The sequence below is a fragment of the Neoarius graeffei genome, chromosome 12 (assembly GCF_027579695.1).
Source record: "Neoarius graeffei isolate fNeoGra1 chromosome 12, fNeoGra1.pri, whole genome shotgun sequence".
In the NCBI taxonomy this organism is placed as follows: domain Eukaryota; kingdom Metazoa; phylum Chordata; class Actinopteri; order Siluriformes; family Ariidae; genus Neoarius; species Neoarius graeffei.
The window spans coordinates 45084018-45099087 of record NC_083580.1 but is presented as its reverse complement, the minus strand read 5'-3'; positions in this window follow the sequence as shown (position 1 = coordinate 45099087).

Sequence of the window (15070 nt, the reverse complement as noted above, 5' to 3'; positions counted from 1 at the left end):
CAAAACGTTTATTTCAGCGCTGTATACAGGTATTGAGCACACAATGTGACCACTTTTATGCGGTAGCCTAATAATAATAGAACAACCTGAAAATTTCAGGGTAACCCCAGACCTGCACAAGTGATGCGCTACTGGCAAAAGAGCCAGCAATGTATGAAAAAAACCCAGACCTTGGACCAAATATATATTATTTTCGGCACGCTGCTCCACCAATCTGTAATGGTATTTTTCATATGATTACATTATGGTGTAAATGTGGTCTTGAGAAAAAAAAAACATGTTTGCAGACCTTTTGTTAAAATCACTAAAAGTGATGTTGTAATATTGAAACAATGGGTCTTACAGGGTAAACTACAGTATGGCGTCTAACCTTTTGTAATGCGTAACAGCTCGTTTGGCTGGAATGCGCAAGCTGCCCTACTTCCCATTCAGTGAAAAGGGACCATTCTCACCTGTCTTTGCCTTTGCCTTTGAACAATGCAAAAGGCATCCCCCAAAACAGAACATTCAGAACCTGTTTTTCTGTCTCCTGTAAACTGCTAAGGGCAAACACTCAGAACACACACTGAAAAAAAAGATACTTTGGATAAACTGTGGAAAAAACGAATTAAATATTAATTTATGTCTATCATATATAATTTGTGCTAGATATTTTATTTAGCATTAATAAAAACATTTTAAGATGCCTAAATTTGCGGATGTGGTCTAATCTCGCGTACGTTTCCGATTCCTTTCCGCACGTTTTTTCAGAGGGGACACACACACACACACACACACACACACACACACACACACACACACACACACACACACAATGCTAATGCACTACTGCCAATGTGCAATTCTAATATTTTTGCCTGTGTGTCTGTGTGTGTGTGTGCGCGTACATAAGTGTGTGTGTGTGTGTGTGCATAAGTGTGTGTGTGTGTGTGCATAAGTGTGTGTATATGTGTGTGTGTGCGCGTGTGTGTAAAGTCTTATTATTTTTTATTTTGTTCATACACTGACACTCATTCTCTCTCTTCTCTCTCTCACGCACTCATTTTATTTGTTCTTTCATTTGTTGTTTTTTCTCTTCTTCCTCAATGTCAGTCTCGCTTTCTTCTTTTTCACTTTCAAACTTTTTTCTTTCTTTCTTTCTTTCTTTCTTTCTTTCTTTCTTTCTTTCTTTCTTTCTATTTATTTATTTTTTCTTATTCCTTTTTATTTTCTTCATTTCCTCTGTGTGTGTGTGTGTGTGTGTGTGTGTGTGCAGGGGTTAAATTGGGCCGGGGCTGTCTGGGGCTGAGCCCCGGCACATAAGCTCGGAGCGGATGGCATATGATCACGCACACATCAAAAGCAACAAACCCTTTTCACGATTTTCAGTTCTGAATAATTAAATATCGTTTTATTAATCAATAAACCCATGACTTTTATGAGATAGATCATAGTTTTCCTGATAACAAGACGACCTGTCAAAGCTATTTAGAACAGAACTTGCGATCAGAGATTCTGGTTTCTGGAACACTGCGTGGGTTGCCAATTCCGCTTTTTATAAGCAACTTTGGGGTTTCTTTTTTTGTGAGCTCGCTTTAAAAAAAATCAGAAGTCGTGGTTTGCGGGTTTTTGGGCTTGTGTTTCAGCGTTGTGACTTGTTTATAATTTTCTCCGTACACCGTCTCCCCTTTTACCTGCATACGATCCAATCATTATCATATTTTTTATTATTAAAAACAAAATATCAAATAATACTGAAGAGGGGAAAAAATAATACTGATCTAAATATGTTGTGTTTTTATTTTTAGACAGTATGTGTTTAGCAAAACACTCTTTTGCTGCATTCAAATGATTGTGCTTCTATTTTGCTGCTATAATATGCTCATCTTATGTATGTTCTAGACAATACAAAAAGCACCACATGCCAAATAAATAATTGAATACATAATAATAACAATAATAATAAATGCTTCCAATGTTATAGTGTTTGTATTTGGTTGCATTCACTGCATGAATATATTTGATTGACAATTTGACTGACAGTGTTTTGGCATATTTAACATTTATCCTCCAAAATAAATCAACTGTTTTGGTTTAAGATTGTGCAAGCCTTCAAATTTTCTCACTGAACATTTCTCCTTCACATTTTTCACCTGTAGGCATGTGACAAGATTTAACATGATATTGCTCAACCTACCTCTGTAAAGTCAGCTAACAACTTATTAAAATGCACCAGAATTCAGCAAATAACATGTATGATAATAAAAAACTTCTGGGGGAGGACCCCCAGACCCCCCACTAATCATTTCCTTCAAACCAATGTACAACAACCTGTACAATCTGTTACATTGGCCAACCAATCTACATTCAAACTGCCATAATGTGTAGGGGGCACTACAAGACACACATAGGCCTACAACACACAGATAAGGTGTATATCTCTGTGCAATATGATATGGTTATCAAATTAGAGGGTTATTTTCCAAAAAGTATATTGGGGCAGGGCGGCGGGGGCAGGGGCGGGTACGAGGCAGAGCCCCCCCACATAACCAATCCCAATTTAACCCCTGTGTGTGTGAGAGAGAGAGAGAGAGAGAGAGTGTAATATGACACTCTGGCCAAACGCTGTCAGGGTTTTATACACACACACACACACACACACACACACACACACACACACACACACAACATGCGGACAGATAGAGAAAGATTGAGAGAGAGAGAGAGAGAGAGAGAGAGAGACAGACAGACAGACAGAGGTACAGAGAGACAGACAGACAGACAGACAGACAGACAGACAGACAGACAGATAGATAGATAGATAGATAGATAGATAGATAGATAGATAGATAGATAGATAGATAGATAGATGTACATGTAAAGCCTCAGTTGCGCATGCCGCCTGGCAACGTGCACCCTCGCTATGTGCGCTAGGTGAAGGATCGGTCAGTGGAGAGCTCAGCTAAGCTCAGCATGTTTAATTCCCCAAGCCAATGAGAAGAACTTTCGTGAGAAATAACGCGAACATCTGCATCATGCGGGATTTGTGGGTGGGAACGGGACAAAATATGGCAGGCGCGGGCGGGAGCGGGACTGAAAATCATAATTCTTTGCGGGAGCGGGACTGAAAATTCTGTCCCGTGCAGACCTCTACGGAAAACCCAGGCATGCAGTGTAACCCCCGGGCTACCAAGGCGCATATAGTCCCTGCCGTTTTCCCTTCACATACCATACATAAATCACCTGTCAGATCTGTTGAATTAATTTTTAATTATATTGACATTGTGCTGTAACCAATTAGTAATTTCATTTCTATTAGGATTTCTCAGTATGATTGGCAGCTGCAGCAGTGTTACGCTTCTTTCAGAAAACATATTCAAACTCGCTGTATGAGCGCATTAAAATCTTATGGTTTTTTAACTCACGGTGAAACTCCTCCGGGTTGAATTAATTAACTGAAATCAGCTGTTCTCAGCGTTTGATAAACCTGCTTTGTGAAACGGACAATCACTGCTCCTCCCCGTGGAAAAATGAGGGATAGCAGCTGGTTTTCACACAAGCTGCTTAGGGGTGTCACCAGTCAGGACTGCATTGACTACATCATTGTGGGGGATAAATTATCTGCACTGACCAATCGGCAGACAGTCAAGAACCAGTCAGGGGACGGCCAAGGGCCTGCAGAGGGCCAGTCACGGAAACGTGGAACAAATTCAATGGCTGCCACTGTAAGTGCAGAGAAATATTTCCTACCTTACATGGGTGTGAAAGTAGATAATGAAGAGGGAGTTAGTAGTGTGAAATTGGTGACAGTCTTGATAAACATGCTATTGCACATTATGATCTTCATTAAAGTGTGATAGAACAAACTGCACAAATTCCTGTACAAAGGTAGTAATATATCTATATGTAATGCCAACAAAGTGTGCTCTCTCTCTCTCTCTCTCTCTCTCTCTCTCACACACCCACTCACACCCACACACATCCATAAGTGTGTTCAGATTTTTGACTGATACTATATTGTGGCAGCGGGGGTGTGGCCGAGCGTCGGTTTGTGAATGGAGGGCAGAATCATAGAAGGTCTCGTCTCGTCTTCTTCCGCTTATCCGGGACCGGGTCGCGGAGGCAGCAGTCTAAGCATGGAAGCCCAAACTTCCCTTTCCCCAGACACCTCGGCCAGCTCCTCGGGAAGAACACCGAGGCGTTCCCAGGCCAGCCGAGAGACATAGTCCCTCCAGCGTGTCCTGGGTCTTCCCCGGGGCCTCCTCCCGGGGGGACATGCCTGGAACACCTCCCCAGGGAGGCGTCCAGGAGGCATCCGAAAAAGATGCCCGAGCCACCTCAGCTGGTTCCTCTCGATGTGGAGGAGCAGCGGCTCTACTCCGAGCTCCTCCCGAGTGACTGTGCTTCTCACCCTATCTCTAAGGGAGCGCCCAGCCACCCTGCGAAGGAAACTCATTTCAGCCGCTTGTATCCGCGATCTTGTTCTTTCTGTCATTACCCAAAGCTCATGACCATAGGTGAGAGTCGGAACGTAGATCGACCGGTAAATTGAGAGCTTCGCCTTTTGGCTCAGCTCCTTCTTCACCACGACGGACCGGTAAAGCGACCACATCACTGCGGAGGCTGCACCGATCCGCCTGTCGATCTCACGCTCCATCCTTCCCTCACTCGTGAACAAGATCCCGAGATACTTAAACTCCTCCACTTGAGGCAGGACTTCTCCACCAACCTGGAGAGGGCAAGCCACCCTTTTCCGGTCGTGAACCATGGCCTCGGACATGGAGGTGCTGATTCTCATCCCAGCCGCTTCACACTTGACTGCAAACCGCCCCAGTGCATGCTGAAGGTCCTGGTTTGAAGAAGCCAACAGGACAACATCATCCGCAAAAAGCAGAGATGAAATCCTGTGGTTCCCAAACAGGATTCCTTCCGGCCCCTGGCTGCGCCTAGAAATTCTGTCCATAAAAATTATGAACAGAACCGGTGACAAAGGGCAGCCCTGCCGGAGTCCAACATGCACTGGGAACAGGTCTGACTTACTGCCGGCAATGCGAACCAGACTCCTGCTCCGTTCGTACAGGGACCGGACAGCCCTTAGCAAAGAGCCCCGAACCCCATACTCCCGAAGCACCCCCCACAGAATACCACAGGGGACACGGTCGAATGCCTTCTCCAGATCCACAAAGCACATGTGGACTGGTTGGGCAAACTCCCATGAACCCTCGAGCACCCTATGAATGGTATAGAGCTGGTCCAGTGTTCCGCGACCAGGACGAAAACCGCATTGTTCCTCCTGGATCCGAGGTTCGACTATTGGTCGAATTCTCCTCTCCAGTACCCTGGAGTAAACTTTCCCTGGGAGGCTGAGAAGTGTGATTCCCCTATAATTGGAGCACACTCTCCGGTCCCCTTTCTTAAAAAGAGGGACCACCACCCCAGTCTGCCACTCCAGAGGCACTGTCCCCGACCGCCACGTGATGTTGCAGAGGCGTGTCAACCAAGACAGCCCCACAACATCCAGAGACTTGAGATACTCAGGGCGGATCTCATCCACCCCCGGTGCCTTGCCACCGAGGAGCTTGCAAACCACCTCAGTGACTTCGGCTTGGGTAATGGACGAGTCCACCTCTGAGTCATCAGCCTCAGTCTCCTCAGTGGAAGACATGACGGTGGGATTGAGGAGATCCTCAAAGTATTCCTTCCATCGCCCGACAATGTCCCCAGTCGAGGTCAACAGCTCCCCACCCGCACTGTAAACAGTGTTGGCAGAGTACTGCTTCCCCCTCCTGAGGCGCCGGACGGTTTACCAGAATTTCTTCGAGGCCGACCGATAGTCCTTCTCCATGGCCTCCCCGAACTCCTCCCAGTTCCGAGTTTTTGCCTCCGCAACTGCCCGAGCTGCAGCACGCCTGGCCTGCCGATACCCGTCGGCTGCCTCAGGAGTCCCGGAGGTCAACATGGCCCGATAGGACTCCTTCTTCAGCTTGACGGCATCCCTTACTTCCGGTGTCCACCACCGGGTTCGGGGATTGCCGCCACGACAGGCACTGGAGACCTTGCGGCCACAGCTCCGAACAGCTGCGTCCACAATGGAGGTAGAGAACATGGTCCACTCAGCCTCAATGTCCCCCGCCTCCCTCGGAAGCTGGGAAAAGCTCTCCCGGAGGTGGGAGTTAAAGACCTCCCCAACAGAGTGCTCAGCCAGACGTTCCCAGCAGACCCTCACCATACGTTTAGGCCTGCCAGGTCTGTCCAACTTCCTCCTCCGCCAGCGGATCCAACTCACCACCAGGTGGTGATCAGTTGACAGCTCAGCCCCTCTCTTCACCCGAGTGTCCAAGACATAGGGCCGGAGATCAGATGAAACGACTACAAAGTCGATCATCGACCTCCGACCTAAGGTGTCCTGGTGCCACGTGCACTTATGGACACCCCTATGCTCGAACATGGTGTTCGTTATGGACAAACCGTGACTAGCACAGAAGTCCAATAACAAAACACCACTCGGGTTCAGATCGGGGAGGCCGTTCCTCCCAACCACGCCCCTCCAGGTGACACTGTCGTCGCCCACATGAGCATTGAAGTCCCCCAGTAGCACAATGGAGTCCCCAGTCTGAGCACCCCTCAGTACCTCTCCCAGGGACTCCAAGAAGGCCGGATACTCTATACTGCTATTTGGCCCGTAGGCACAAACAACAGCAAGAGCCCTCTCCCCAATCCGAAGGCGCAGAGAGGCGACCCTCTCGTTCACTGGGGTAAACTCCAACACATGGCGGCTGAGCTGGGGAGCTATAAGCAAGCCCACACCAGCCCGCCGCCGCTCACCACGGGCGACTCCAGAGAAGTGGAAAGTCCAGCCCCTCTCGAGGAGCTGGGTTCCAGAGCCCAAGCTATGCGTGGAGGTGAGCCCGACTATCTCTAGCCGGTACCTCTCAACCTCCCGCACAAGCTCAGGCTCCTTCCCCCCCAGCGAAGTGACATTCCATGTCCCAACAGCCAGCCGCTGTGTCCGGGGATCAGGTCGTCGAGGCCCCTGCCTTCGACTGCCACCCAATCCACATTGCACCAAACCCCTACTGCTACCTCTGTGGGTGGTGAACCCACAGGAGGTCGGGCCCACGTCACCTCTTCGGGCTGAGCCCGGCCGGGCCCCATGGGCAAAGGCCCGGCCACCAAGCGCTCGCATACGAGCCCCAACCCCGGGCCTGGCTCCAGGGTGGGGCCCCGGCTGCGTCCTACCGGGCGACGTCACGGTCCTGGATTTTTTCTCCATAGGGGGTTTTTGGTGAACTGCTCTTGGTCTGGCCTGTCACCTAGGACCTGTCTGCCTTGGGAAACCCTACCAGGGGCATAATGCCCCCGACAACATAGCTCCTAGGATCATTCAAGCACACAAACCCCTCCACCACAATAAGGTGGCAGTTCTAGGAGGGGATCATAGAAGGTGAGTGGGAAAATCGCTACACCTGTTGTCAATTAATGTGTGTGTTTGTGTATGTGCATCTCTTGCAGTGATGACAGAGTATAAAAGGAGTAGGAGAGGAGTGGTTGTTGGGACTAGAACATGACTGAGTGTGGGACTAGAACACGACTAACAACTGCCTGCCATACTTCTGTACTCCACCCGCATCAGGCAGCTTTCACAGTGGTGCCAAAACCCGGGAGTGCAGAAGGGAGCCCATCCATGGAGTCCTCGCCCTTCAAGGACCTCATTCATGCCCTTGCCACAGCACAGCAGAACCAGCATCAAGCGTTGATTGCCCTCTGAAAGGAGCAGGAGCAATGCTTGGAGGCCTTGATGCTGACCCAACAAGAAGACCGCCAGGCATTCCAACACCTGCTTGCATTGGCAGGGTCCTCAACCGCCACCACAGCGGACCCTCCCCACCTCACCCTAACGAAGATGGGTCCACACGATGATCTGGAAACCTTCCTTGTGCTCTCGTGGCTGGTCGAGCAGCGTACAGTGCGCCTACTTCCCTTGTTGACTGGCGAGGCGCAGCTCACTGCACTGCAGCGCCCCACTGACAGATGGCTCATATACACCGACCTAAAGCAAGCAATTCTCCAGCAAGTCAGTCACTCCCCAGAACAACAGCATCAGTATTTCCACGTGCTGAGGTTGGAGGAGATCGGCTGGCCATTCGTGGTCAGCCAACAACTCTGGGATGTCTGTCGGCAGTGGCTGAGGGCAGATGACTGCAATGCAGAGGGAATTATTGACCTGGTGACACTGGAGCAGTTCATCGTGCAACTTCCAGAAGGAACGGCGGAATGGGTCCAGCATCATTGCTGGCATCGCTGGAACAAGCCATCGAGCTGGTGGAGGACCATCTTGCAGCAGTTCCGATGGCAGGAAGGCATGCCATCTTCTCCTCTTCTCCTCTTTCCTCTCTCTCTCCCTTTGCTTCCCGTCCTCACCCTATTTCCCCACCGTGGAGGTGGGGGCCAGCTCCCCCCCAGCCAGCCTGACACACCCATGGTGTCCTCCAGTTTCCCCCTTCCATGTCTGTGTCTTCTCCCCCCCAGGTGAGTGATGTCCATAACACCAGTGCAGAGGGAGAGCCTGGGCCGGTGCACTGGTGCTGCAGGGAGCCGGGACATCTCCAAAGTCAGTGCTCCACAATGGACGTGGTAGAGGTGGTCCGGGTACCCAACGCGCCAGAAACCGCCCTCAATTGGGCCTGAGCATATCGTATACCTGTAAGTGTACAAGGAGATATGTATCAAACCTTGGTGGATTCCGGCTGTAACCAGATCTCAGTCCACCAAAGCCTGGTGCATGGTGAGGCATTGGGGGGAGCACAAGTGGTGAAGGTATTATGTGTGCACGGGGATGTTCACAACTAATCAAATCAAATCAAATCAAGTTTATTTGTACAGCGCTTTTAACAATAAACACTGTCGCAAAGCAGCTTTACAGAATTTGAACGACTTAAAACATGAGCTAATTTTATCCCTAATCTATCCCCAATGAGCAAGCCTGTGGCGACGGTGGCAAGGAAAAACTCCCTCAGACGACATGAGGAAGAAACCTCGAGAGGAACCAGACTCAAAAGGGAACCCATCCTCATTTGGGCAACAACAGACAGCCTGACTATAATATTAACAGTTTTAACAGGTATAACCCTCAACTGTCCTCATGGGGCCGTCCTTCACAGGAGCGGTGCAATAAAACTCCGACCAGACACAGGGCACCAGGATGGATCAAGCAGGTCCGAGGGGCAGAAGAGGCCAGCATCTCAATCCCAGGATCAACATGTAACTCAGAGGGACAGATGGGGGGGGGGGGGGAAGAGAGAGAGAGAAAGAAAACACGTTGTTAGGTATGCCCTAAAAATGACAAGTCTTAAATCTGTGTGGTAGGCTCACAGAAACGAGAGTCTTTACATCAGGCATAACACACAATGGCATGTTAATATGGTAAAAAATATATCATGACCTGCTCTGGCTGGATGCTTGATTGGGTGATGGGAGCACACTCCTCAGCAATGATGAGATGCAGATGGGACCCTTAGGCCTGGCCAAGACAATTCAGTTACATTTCACCGGGTCTGGGACATGCGACAGAATGTCTGACGGCCGATTCCCTGCAGGCTACAATAGCCAGTCGAGGTCTCCACCCTCTCCACCAAAAGATTTCCTGTTGACTCCATGTAACTCAGAGGGACAGATTTGGGGTGGGGGGGAACTACCCTTTAGTGTCTGTCCACATTAATTTCAGGGAGAAAAGCATAGAATAAAGGTGGTGATTAATCCTCGTCTCACCTACTCGCTGATTTTGGGGACTGATTAGACAGGGTTCAAAGAACTGATGGAACACATTGTAAGACGTGGGTCCTGCATTAGTACATCATGGGAAGATCCTGGTGTGGCATTGACTGGGGAAGCTGTCAGAGAACCTTCTACATCAGCACGACATCAGGGCAATACGCGGAGTGAGGAGCATCCTGTCCCTCCTCCCTCTCTTGGGGATTCCCTTGAGGATTTCCCATTAGAGCAGTTGTGAGACGAGACTCTGCGGCATGCATTTGACCAGGTGAGAGTAATTGATGGTCAAATCCTCCAGCCAAGTGCGACACCAGTCTTCCCCTACTTCGCTATTATTAAAGATAGATTATACCGAGTGACACAGGACACTCAAACTGGTGTAGGTACATTCAGTCTGTCTCTTTAAGAAACTACATTTCCCATCAGCCAACTTCCGCGTTGACCTACATCACGCGTGGGTGGGATCATCTACGTCACATCCTCCAGGAAGGCATAAACCACCCAGAAACTCCTAGCGCCTCCTCTTTTGGCGCCGTGATTTCAACACGGACACAGGGAGGAATCGCTCGCTCCGTGAGCAAACCCAAAAAGACGTCTTTTCTTTTCTTTCTTGCAAGAATCAGAGTTTTGCGCTTTTCTTTGTTTACCTTTGGCCACGGTAGACTCTAAGATCGCGCGATTTTAAACTCAGCTTGAGTTTACAACCGGTTTTTCATTTGTTCCTTATAAGTACGTACAACACTGCAACCAGGCAGTTATTTTAAAGTTAAGAAGCGACTGGATCCTTTTTAACTCAAAAGCTGTGCACAGTATTTAATCAGAGACTTTCTTTTCATCACGAGCGACCACGCATCAGATCAAGAAGTTCTCTGCGTCTCACGGAAGCGACTCACGTGCTCCACAACGGCAAAACTCCAAAAGTCTCGGAACATCTCTTCATAATCTTGCTAGAGGCAAGATACTGAGTAAGACTTGGCATTTGGGCAAAGCCTAGTCTTAGGAATTAGCTTTTATTGAACCAGTGTGAATTTAAACTCAGGAATGTTTTGTTTACACTGTTCGACATGCAGCGTGTTGAATTGTTGATTGTTCTGTTTTGTTTAATCTCTCAATTGTTTAATAGATGGGCTTTGCATGCTTCTCTTAATTCCTTATTAACACCTTTTGTCTTAACTCCATGAGGTAGGATCCTTGGGCCTTAGCTAGCCACATATGGCTAATTCTTTGTCTAATTAGCAACCAAAGCTAGCTCACCAGGCCTCACAAACACCTTAGCTAAACACACGGCTAATTCTTTTGTTCCATTAGCCTCCAGGGCTAATTGTATTGTCTCAAGGTATCACAAGGCCTCCACCACGTGGAGTTAGCTACACAGAGCTAATCTTTTGTCTCTAACAAGTGGCGGTCCTCCCCCCCACACACAAACACACCTTTAGCTAGCAACCAGAGCTAAATCCTTCATTCTCAAACCCCACGTGGTGACACACCCTCCTTAGCTAGCATTCCTTTGTCTTAGCTTAGCCACATGAGGTTAATCTAAGCACACACAAACACGTGGTCACTAGGCCCCACCAGGCCTGACACACACAAACATACCTAGCTAGCATCCCACGCTAGCCTTCTGCTCAGGCCATAGGGCCTTTCACACACACAGGCCACACACACAAGCACACATTAGCAACACGTGCTAATTCTTTGTTTTACTTAGATAACATTCCTTTGTCTTAGCTAGCAACCAAGCTAGGCCTCACCAGGCCTGACACACACAAACACATCTTAATTAGCACATGAAGCTAATCTTTTGTTTTCACCACAACACAACCACACTCACATACACATGCTCATTAAGTATATCTCACTGTTTGTATATATTTCAACTGCCATTATCCATTTTTATCTTTGTTAAAATAAATTCATTTATTATTGAAACTGCGTGTTTATTTGTGTTCCAATATTTATGAGGTCACACAATCTCCCAAAGAATTCAAAAAGGTGCATATAAGTTATGTAATACGGTAAGTGATCATAATAATTTGGAATATACCATAATTTAGCTGTTTGGTAATTTATTATTAAGCACCAAAATTAATGGTATTAATTAATGAGACTGATTCCATGAGTGATTTAATGATAAATGAGACTGATTCAATTTAAACAATTCAAATGAGACTGATTCAATTTAATTATTAACCCTTTGGTGACTGACCCCTTGAAAATGGTTCCTCCAGGAATGACTTTTCAGTTGTCAAGACAACGGAAAAACTAAAATACAAAAACAGAAAGATACGTCACAATGCTCTTGTGCACAAAACAAAATGCTCTTGTATTTTAGTTTTTCCGTTGTCTTCACTTTAATCCCATGGCTGGACACTTAGGGTAGGATAAACACTAGCCCAAATAATGGCCCAGTTCTATTGGCCAGGGATTCATGGGGCTGTCCAATGGTGATGTGCAGTGTGCCGCGAATGCCAATTAGGAAATCCCATGGCCACTCCAAAAGCGCCTTTGCGCCGTCTCCCTCTAATCCAGACCCCTTTTGAAAGAATTGGGATGGATCTCATTGGACTGTTAGATTGGTTAGCACAGTGATATCACTTTATTTTAGTTCTGGTGGACTATGCAATCCGATATCCAGAAGTGGTGCCTCTCCGCAATATCTCAGCACACAGTATTGTGGAAGCCCTCTTCTGTATTATCTCCTGGGTCAGGATTCCAAAAAAAATCCTGACAGACCAAGGCACTACATTTATGTCATGCACACTGCACGAATTGTATGGGTTATTGGGAATTCAGCATATCCGCACCAGTGTCTATCACCCACAAGCAGATGGCTTAGTGCAGGGGTGTCAAACCTGATCCATAAAGGGCCATGTGGCTGCAGGTTTTCATTCCAGCCATGCAGCAGCACCCTGATTTGGCTTATTCAATCAACTGACACACCCACCCTTTAATCAAGGGTGGGTGTGGCTGCAAGTATTTGACTGTGTGAAGACAGTTCAGTTGATTGAATGAGCCAAGTCAGGTGTGCTGCTGCATGGCTGGAATGAAAACCTGCAGCCACAAGGCCCTTTATGGATCAGGTTTGACACCCCTGGCTTAGTGGAACAGTTTAATCAAACACTCAAAAACTTAATTCAGAAATTCGTAAGTGAGGATGCGTGTAATTGGGATAAGTGGCTTGAGCCCCTGTTATTTGCAGTTCGAGAGGTCCCGCAAGCCTCCACGGGTTTTTCACCATTCGAGTTATTATATGGGCATAAGTCGCATGGCATTTTGGACGTGCTACATGAAAATTGGGTGGAGGGACCTTCGCCTAGCCAGAACAAAAATCAATACGCTCTCGACCTGGGCACAAAACTCTACACACTCACTCACTTAACCCAGGAGAATTTGCAGCAGGGCACAAGAACGTCAAGTCCAACTGTATGACAGGGGCATGCACCTTAGAGAGTTCACACCGGGAGACAAAGTGCTCGTATTATTGCCCACGTTGAGCTCCAAATTAATCGCCAAGTGGCAACGGCCATTTGAGGTCACATGGCGAGTTGGGGATGTCGACTATGAGGTGAGGTGAACAGACAGGAGTGGGGCATTGCAAATTTACCACCTCAATCTGTTAAAATGCTGGAATGAGGAGGTTCCCGTGATGTTGGTGTCGGTAGTCCCAGAGAAGGCAGAGCTGGGGCCAGAAGTATAAAAAAAGAAAAAATTAACATCTCCAGCCACTCCAGTCCCTTGTGGAGACCACCTCTCACTGGTCCAACTCATGGACATGGCCCAGTTGCAGAGGGAATTTTCCGACATGTTCTTGCCCCTGCCCAGCCGCACCCACCTCATAAAACACCACATTGAGATGCCCCCAAGAGTGGTGGTGCGGCGCCGCACTTACCACTTGTCCGAACACACACACACACAAAAAAAAGGTGGTCCGGGATGAACTCAGGGCCATGCTTGAAATGGGCATAATCGAGGAGTCCCACAGTGACTGGAGCAGCCCTGTGGTCCTAGTTCCCAAGAATGTTGGGTTGGTCCAGTTCTGTGTGGATTATAGAAAGATCAATGTGGTGTCTAAATTTGATGCATACCCAATGCCTCGCATTGATGAGTTGCTTAATCGATTAGGCTCTGCTTGTTTTTACTCGACACCGGATTTAAAGAAAGGATATTGGCAGATCCCCTTGACTCCTCTATCCCAAGAGAAAATGGCCTTTTCCACACCAGTCGGGTTACACCAATTCATCATGTTTCCTTTTGGGTTATTTGGGGCTCCCATGACGTTCCAGTGACTCATGGACAGGATTCTCTGCCCTCATGCGAAGGTTTTCGGGTGAAGATCAGGAGCTGGGCGAGTTCCACCCTCTCACAATCAGGGCACATGGGGTGGGATGATCTCTTCCTGACCCGGCATTCATGGGACCGGAATTACTCTTGCCATGTCTCCATTGCTCCACTGACTACCCTGACGCCCGACAGACCAGTTCGATCGAGGCCATGTTCTATGCTCGACAGCTCTGCTTGACCGAGGCCACATGACCATGGCGGGGTAAATCCCCGGAACATTCGTAAGTTGGGATACTCTTGTTGTCTTCAGGACATGGCTCATTCTGTGGCTAGGATGGCGCTAGTCAACAGCAGGTCAGTGGTGAACAAAACTTTTATACTGAATGACTTTTTCTCCCATCATGATCTGGACTTACTGTTCCTAACTAAGACCTGGATCGCTGCTGGAGTTGGTGAGTCTTCTGCCTTTGGCGAACTGTGCCCTGCAAATTGTTCCTTCATTAGCACTCCTAGGCGCATTGGAAGAGGAGGCAGAGTAGCTCTTGTTTACAAAAATGTCTTCAAAATACAGTCGCTTCCTGTAGAGACATTTTCTACTTTTGAACTTCAGTGCATAACAGTGGAATCTAAAACTAACCTGTTGGTGTGTGTATTGATATACAGACCCCCAAAGCCAGATAAAGATTTTATTGCTGAATTCTCAGGCTTTCTTTCTTATTATGTGTCAGTGCATGACCAGTTATTAATATTGGGTGATTTTAATATTCATGTTTGCTGCCCAGATAAATCCTTAGTAAGGGAATTCTGTGATGTATTGGACTCTTTTGGCTTCCCTCAACACATAGATCAACCCACCCATACACTGAATCATACCCTTGACCTCATTTTGTCATATGGTTTCACTGTAGATAACATTATTATTGAGGACGCTACTTTCTCTGACCACACACCTATCCTATTCAACACAATCCTTCACAATCCTGTGCAGACTGTCAGAGTTTTTGGTCATTACTCTAGACACATAAACTCACTCACTACA